The sequence below is a fragment of the Triticum urartu genome, chromosome 6, assembly GCF_003073215.2.
Source record: "Triticum urartu cultivar G1812 chromosome 6, Tu2.1, whole genome shotgun sequence".
Classification (NCBI taxonomy): Eukaryota; Viridiplantae; Streptophyta; class Magnoliopsida; order Poales; family Poaceae; genus Triticum; species Triticum urartu.
In genome coordinates, this window is record NC_053027.1 from 6,398,562 (window position 1) to 6,407,047 (window position 8,486).

The following is an 8,486-nucleotide window of genomic DNA, read 5'->3' on the forward strand; positions in this document are numbered from 1 at the left end:
TGATCTTGAACTCCAGGTAGTCACCTTCGCTGATTGAAGGATTTGTCTCCTTGATCTTCTCATAACTATCACCACTTAGAATCCTTCTCTTCACCGCGGCTCTCCAAGTAGCCAGGGCAGTGCTCATCTTCGTGAGGGCGGCACTGTTCACTTTATTCCCTGAGAGGCGTGTGTTTGCAAAGTCACCGGGGAACTTGTATCGTTCGTGCAGCTTCATGAAGAGGAGGTTGCGCAAATTCCCTCGGTCACGATGCCTTATGTTCTCGGTGTTGATCGAGACGGTGCTTCGGAGAATGCACCCGAGTTGTCTTGCGTACCCACTGACTAATTCTTTGGGCGCCGTTGGATGCCCACTGGAGGACACTTCAGTCAATTCCTCCTTGACGATGTCGAGCATGTTCCGGCGTCGGTCCTTCTATTGCCTCTTCGATTGGCTGCCATCTATGCGTTCGCTGCCATCATCAGTGGTGGCATCCCGGCGGCACCATCAGTGGTGTCATCCCCGACGCCACTAGGGGTTGTGTAGTCGGGATCGGTGTCTTCCGCGGCGTCCTCATAGCGGCGAGGTTCTTCCTCCATCTCTTGGAATAGCTCCCAGAATTGCTTGCCCGAACCGCAGGCCTCAACATTGTCGGCCATGTTCGCTCTAAATCGGAAAAAAGGCTACTAGAGTTATTGGATGAGATCAGGGTAGTATCTATTCTTCTATCCTATATATTTTCACATTATAGGTTATAAACACCCCTTTACCCAAAAGATTGTTCCAAGTGCACTATTGCTATCCTACTAAGTGCACTATTGCAGGTTATATATTTTCTATCCTACTAAGTGCACTATTGCAGGTTATATATTTTCTATCCTACTAAGTGCACTATTGCTCTTGTTACAGGAAGAAAAAATAGTTTGCATTTCAACTTAATGGAAAACTACAAAAGCCACTTAGAAATATTTGCTTTGTAGAAATAACATTGTCTATAAATGTTGATTAATTTTTGTCTCGGTTGAGAATCGGGCAACTTCTAGGTCAAGAAAATTGGACATGACCTTTGCTAATTTTCTTGACCTAGGAGTGCCCGATTCTCAACCAAAACGAAAATTAATCAACATTTCAGGAGAAAGGTGTAAGTATTTGTCCCTGCACAACATTTTAGGAGAAAATGTGCATCTTGGAATAAGATAGCAGCACATTTTGTCATGATCCTACTACAACTCAAATAGCTACAGAACAAATTTGTAGCAAGGTACATCTTGAGACATCAGCTATCATCCCAAAAGATCGCATTTAGTAATCCTAGAAATAAGAACACCGGAAGTCGAGCAAGTATAGATGGAAATATTGCAATTTATTGCCATGAAATGTTGATCAAATGGCAGGCAAATTTCAGAGGAAATGGCAGGTACATTTGCATGCAGTATGTGTTATACTAGTACACCCTCTGTTTCAGCGGTGTACATTTGTACGCTGTGTGGTCAAATCAGCACAAAAGTGGTGGCCTAGTAGACACAGCTATGCATGTTTTAGCATGAAACAACAAACGTCAAACATGTGCTCTTCTGTTCTCTGTGTTCCTATGGATGAACTGAAGTCAGGAATTGTCGTTCATGGAACACAATTATTATTGCATAACAATGGATTTGTACGCTACTTGTTTTTTCATCAACAATGGAACAATTTTTTCTATACTACAATTTCTGTCTCGGCCTACAGGCTACAGCATGAACCGTTCTAGAATCATAAATAATCCTTTCTACCATTGTCTCAAGAATGGTCCGGATGTGAACATGAACCTTGAACAAAAGTATAACAATTTTTCTTCAGCATGTCATAAACACGAAATTAGTACAAAAAATCTGTTTCAACAATGAAGAAGGATTAGATCATGGAGCAAGTTTGGCATTAGTAATTGCAGAAGGAAGGTTAATCACCTCTTGAATTCAATAGGCAGGGCAGAGGAAAGTAGCAGGAATGGAGGTCGACCGTGGAGGTGGATCCTTGACGAGCTGCTGCTCCTTGGCGAGGTGGACGCGCTGCTGCTCCTCAGCGAGGTGGACGCGCTGCTACTCCTCAGCGAGGTGGACGCGCGGCTGCTCCTCGGCGAGGTGGACGTGCTGCTGCTTCTCCTTGTCGTTGGGTGTCGACGGCGTTGCTGCTCCTCGCGCACTGGACGGAGCTGCAGCTCCTGGAAGGGTGGTGCGTTGTGGGCTAGAGGGATGTGGCGCGACGGAGGGCCAGCGGACGGGCGGTGGCACAGTGGGTAGGGGCGGCGGCCCAGTGGGTCTGGGCGGCGATGCAGTGGGTCGGGGCGGCGCAGTGGGTCTGGGCGGCGACGCAGGTAGGGGCGGCGGCGCAGTGGGTCGAGGTGGCGGCGCAGGTCGGGGGCGCAGGTCGAGGGCTGAGAGAGGTGTGAGATTGGGGATTGGGGATTTGGGATCGCATGATTTGGGGATTGGGGATATTTTAGTGTGCGGGAGGGTTGCACGGCGCACCTTTTAGGGGTGCGCCATAAAAATCTCTATATCAATGGTGCACCTTTTAGGGGTGCACCATAAACACCGTGATAGCAATGGCACCTTCTCCTGGTGCGCCATTACTAACTTTTTTTATTTTTTTGGATTTTTAGTTGCATGTAATAATTTAAGATTTGAGATAAAAGAAAAGGAAAATGCAAATGGAGTGATAAAACCATTGTGCAAAGATTTAGAATTAGATGACATGGTTGAAATCAAGTGATACATGTAATAATTTAGTTGCATGTAATAATTGAGCTTGCCACTGAACACACACACGCGGCCGACACGTCGTGATTCGATCTTAGCTATCTTTTCACAATCTTCTTGCCCTTCTTTCTCGGTTGAATAATTTAGCCCTGGAACCCCTTGATTGATCTTCTCTTGAATGGACGTCCTTTAGGTAGGGTGGTCCAGTTTCTTCTTGTGGTGTATGGTACTTCATCGTTGTCGTCATCTTCCATCTTCGGGTCGCCGTACTTATCGAAGTCTTGCTCATTGGCGACTCCATCCATTCCGATGATGTTCCTTTTGCCCTCCTCACGACAACACGACTGGGCTTTGACGGGTCGGTAATGAAGAAGCATTGGTCCACTTGGGAAGCCAGTACCCATGGCTCATTTTTCGCGGTGACGTTTGCGCCCGCGGTCTTGGATTTGGCTTCGGGTATAACCATGGTGGTGAAATACCGGTCTTCTTTTAGGACGCTCTTGGCCCATCTGACATGGAACATCGGGACCTTCTCTTTTATCGACATACTTGCTCCCCACCCAACCGGCTTCATGTCTGCTTATTGCAAATATCATTGTCATAGCGCGTAATCTGCTGTGCCTCGCCTCACCCCCCGTCCACGCCCTCGGAAATCAGCACCACCGCCCCACCAGACTTTCCTGTCCCGCAGTGCAAGCATAGCTTTGCACGCGCTTCTAGACTAGATATGACTTATCTTTCTCTGACTCTTACTGATTCCGTAGATCATTGTCCTTTGTGGCAGTCGTTTAAGACCCCAAATCGCTGTTGCATCCAATTTCTTCTCCACTACATACATGTCACCTCACCATCTTCCGGGTATCGCAGGGTAGGGCGCGGTTCGGACCACTGATGTAGCATGCAGTCATTGCACTCATCATCTATCTCACTCCGGTACAACAGATCTACTTCGCCTCCTAGAAGGGGGTAGGATTGCCCGGAGGCCAATTCACATACACCGAGATCATGAAGGCAATCGATCGGTTAGAGACCTCATTCTTAATGGTTGTTGCTGAGCTGCATTGACGCTCAGTATTGAGTTGTAAACCTTACTTCTTGAGTGTAAGTAAATAAAGTGTGATCGGAATCATATTATCTGAGCGCACTGTGTCCCAATGCGTGATGAGAGGGTGGATCGAGTAAGATGATGATTCCCGCCACCCTGAGTCGGCGATGCAGACTCCACCGGATCGCGAGAAATAAGATAAGGAAAGTCGGCCAAAAAGGGGGTGGCGCGAGACAGAAAGCGCCAAATAAAAAAATGACTGGAGAAAAGAGAGAAGGGAATGCTAGTCTCCCATTATCACTTTATTTCCACCACTTGGTCTGCTTAACCCATGCCCACCGTTACGCTGCGCACCAGTCCTCCCCCACTATTCCCGCCACCTATCCCCTTCTTTGCGCTCACCAGCTCCCAGTACCTCATTCGTCTAGCGATTAGTGAAAGTGCTACCTCTCTATTCTATTCATGTATACTCTATCGGTTGCTTGGTATAGTATCCATAACATCTTGAGATTCAGGACTCGTTTACTATTACATAGGGGAATATAATACTTCAAAGGCATTTAACCAGTTAAGACATTTTGTTTCTAAAAATGAGAATGCCAAGCTTAATGAGCTATGTCTATTACCTATACCAAAATTGATGAGATAGTGACTGTTATGGGCTATGCTCTACCATTCTTCACAAAATAACCCACTCAAAGAGATTGTTACAATCATGAACACAACGAGGCTAACGATGACAAGCACAAAGTTGGATGCACCACGACATATAGGTACGATTATATGTTTTCCATGATCGATTTTGCTTTTTTCGAGTTATATCTATGTTACGCTCTAGAGAATAGTTCACGCTTTCCGACGCTTCTCAGATCTGCAGCCCGTTCACTATAATGTGGAATTAGAGACAGGGTGGGATTTGTTGAGAACAAAACAATATAACCCATTTAGCGTTTTGAGCTTTCATACACTTATAGCTCTAGTGCATCCATTGCATGGCAATCCCTACTCACTCACATTGATATCTATTGATGGGCATCTCCATAGCCCGTTGATACGCCTAGTTGATGTGAGACTATCTTCTCCTTTTTGTCTTCTCCACAACCACCATTCTATTCCACCTATAGTGCTATGTCCATGGCTCACGCTCATGTATTGCGTGAAGATTGAAAAAGTTTGAGAACATCAAAAGTATGAAACAATTGCTTGGCTTGTCATCGGGGTTGTGCATGATTTAAATATTTTGTGTGGTGAAGATAGAGCATAGCCAGACTATATGATTTTGTAGGGATAACTTTCTTTGGCCATGTTATTTTGAGAAGACAATTGCTTAGTTAGTATGCTTGAAGTATTATTATTTCTATGTCAATATTAAACTTTTATCTTGAATCTTTCAGATCTGAACATTCATGCCACAATAAAAAATTACATTGAGAAATATGTTAGAAAGCATTCCACATCAAAAATTCTTCTTTTATCATTTACCTACTCGAGGACGAGCAGGAATTAAGCTTGGGGATGCTTGATACGTCTCCAACGTATCTATAATTTTTGATTGCTCCATGCTATTATATTATCTGTTTTGGATGTTAATGGGCTTTATTTTACACTTTTATATCATTTTTGGGACTAACCTATTAACCGGAGGCCGCAACCCAAATTGCTGTTTTTTTGCCTATTTCAGTGTTTCACAGAAAAGGAATATCAAACGAAGTCCAAACGGAATGAAACCTTCTGGGAACGTGATTTTCTCAACAAACGTGATCCAGGAGACTTGGAGTGGGAGTCAAGAAACAATCAAGGAGGCCACGAGGCAGGGGCGCCTCCACCCTCGTGGGCCCCTCGTTGCTCCACCGACCTACTTCTTCCTCCTATATATATCCACGTACCCCCCAAACATCCAGGAGCACCACGAAAACCTAATTCCACCGCAACCTTCTGTACCCGAGAGATCCCATCTTGGGGCCTTTTCCGGAGCTCCGCCGGAGGGGGCATTGATCACGGAGGGCCTCTACATCAACTCCATGGCCTCTCCGGTGATGTGTGAGTAGTTTACTTCAGACCTTCGGGTCCATAGTTATTAGCTAGATGGCTTCTTCTCTCTCTTTGGATCTCAATACAAAGTTCTCCTCGATCTTCTTGGAGATCTATTCGATGTAATCTTCTTTTGCGGTGTGTTTGTCGAGATCCGATGAATTGTGGGTTTATGATCAAGTTTATCTATGAACAATATTTGAATCTCCTCTGAATTCTTTTATGTATGATTGGTTATCTTTGCAAGTCTCTTCGAATTATCAGTTTGGTTTGGCCTACTAGATTGATCTTTCTTGCAATGGGAGAAGTGCTTAGCTTTGGGTTCAATCTTGCGGTGTCCTTTCCCAGTGACAGTAGGGGCAGCAAGGCACGTATTGTATTGTTGCCATCGAGGATAAAAGATGGGGTTTATATCATATTGCATGAGTTTATCCCTCTACATCATGTCATCTTACTTAAAGCATTACTCTGTTCTTATGAACTTAATACTCTAGATGCATGCTGGATAGCGGTCGATGTGTGGAGTAATAGTAGTAGATGCAGAATCTTTTCGGTCTACTTGTCGCGGACGTGATGCCTATATACATGATCATACCTAGATATTCTCATAACTATGCTCAATTCTATCAATTGCTCGACAGTAATTCGTTTACCCACCGTAATACTTATGCTCTTGAGAGAAGCACTAGTGAAACCTATGGCCCCCGGGTCTATCTTCCATCATATTAATCTTCCAACACTTAGCTATTTCTATTTCCGTTTATTTTCACTTTGCATCTTTATTTCTCTTTATCATAAAAATACCAAAATTACTATCTTATCATATCTATCAGATCTCACTCTCGTAAGTGACCGTGAAGGGATTGACAACCCCTTTATCGCGTTGGTTGCGAGGTTCTTGTTTGTTTGTGTAGGTGTGGGACTCGAGCGTGATCTCCTACTGGATTGATACCTTGGTTCTCAAAAAGTGAGGGAAATACTTATGCTACTTTACTGCATCACCCTTTCCTCTTCAAGGGAAAACCAACGTGGTGCTCAAGAGGTAGCATGGGTCATCAAGAACATTCTCTAACCTAGACAAGTTGTCTGCAACGGGGTTCTTAGCTCCCTTTCTATCAATGATATGCAAATCAAATTCTTGTAGCAGGAGAACCCATCTAATAAGTCTAGGTTTAGCATCTTTCTTTTCCATAAGATATTTAATAGCAGCATGATCAGTGTGAATAGTTACTTTAGAATCAACAATATAAGGTCTGAACTTATCACAAGCAAATACAACTGCTAAGAATTCTTTTTCAGTAGTAGCATAATTTCTCTGAGCATTGTCTAGAGTTTTACTAGCATATTGAATAACATTTAATTTCTTATCAACTCTTTGCCCTAGAACAGCACCTACAACATAATCACTAGCATCACACATAATTTCAAAAGGTAAATTCCAATCAGGTGGCTGAACAATAGGTGCAAAGATTAATGCTTTCTTAAGTATTTCAAATGCTTCTACGCAATCATCATCAAAGACAAAAGGAATATCTTTTTGTAATAGATTAGTCAGAGGCCGAGAAATTTTTGAGAAGTCCTTAATGAACCTCCTATAAAAACCGGCATGACCGAGGAAGCTTCTTATACCTTTAATGTCCTTGGGACATGGCATCTTTTCAATAGCATCAACTTTAGCTTTATCAACTTCAATGCCTCTTTCAGAAATTTTATGCCCCAAGACAATACCTTCATTAACCATAAAGTGGCATTTCTCCCAATTCAGAACAAGATTAGTTTCTTCACATCTCTGCAAAACTCGATCAAGGTTGCTCAAGCAATCATCAAAAGAGGATCCATAAATGGAGAAATCGTCCATGAAAACCTCACATATCTTTTCACAAAAGTCAGAGAATATAGCCATCATGCATCTTTGAAAGGTAGCAGGTGCATTACATAAACCAAAAGGCATACATCTATAAGCAAAAGTACCGAAAGGGCAAGTAAAAGTGGTCTTTGCTTGATCATCAGCTGACACAGGTATTTGAGAGAAACCAGAGTAACCATCTAGAAAGCAAAAATGTGTATGTTTGGATAATCTTTCTAGCATTTGATCAATAAAAGGTAAGGGGTAATGATCTTTTTAGTAGCCTTATTTAATTTGTGGAAATCAATTACCATCCTATAACCTGTAATAATTCTTTGGGAATCAATTCATCTTTATCATTAGGAACAATAGTAATACCTCCCTTCTTAGGGACACAATGGACAAGACTTACCCACTGACTATCAGCAAACGGGATAAATTATACCTGCCTCAAGGAGCTTTAATATTTCCTTTCTTACCACTTCTTTCATCTTAGGATTTAGCCGTCGTTGGTGATCAATAACTGGTTTGGCGTCTTTCTCCAAATTTATTTTGTGTTGACATAGAGTGGGACTAATGCCCTTAAGATCATCAAGAGTATATCCAATAGCAGCACGGTGCTTCTTCAGAGTTTTCAATAATTTTTCTTCATGCTCTGAAAGGTTAGCACTAATAATAACAGGATATATCTTCTTTTCATCAAGATAAGCATATTTAAGAGTATCAGGTAATTGTTTAAGCTCAAACACGGGATCACCCTTGGGTGGAGGAGGATCCCCTAGGATTTCAACAGGCAAATTGTGTTTCAGAATAGGTCCCTGTTTAAAGAATACTTCATCTATTTCC

At 42.9% G+C, this 8,486-nt stretch overlaps 1 pseudogene; it reads left to right on the top strand.

The window, feature by feature from the left end:
- The first annotated feature begins 2,288 nt into the window (after positions 1-2,288).
- The window catches only part of LOC125516336, a 30,106-nt pseudogene continuing 23,908 nt past the window's right edge, over positions 2,289-8,486 (top strand).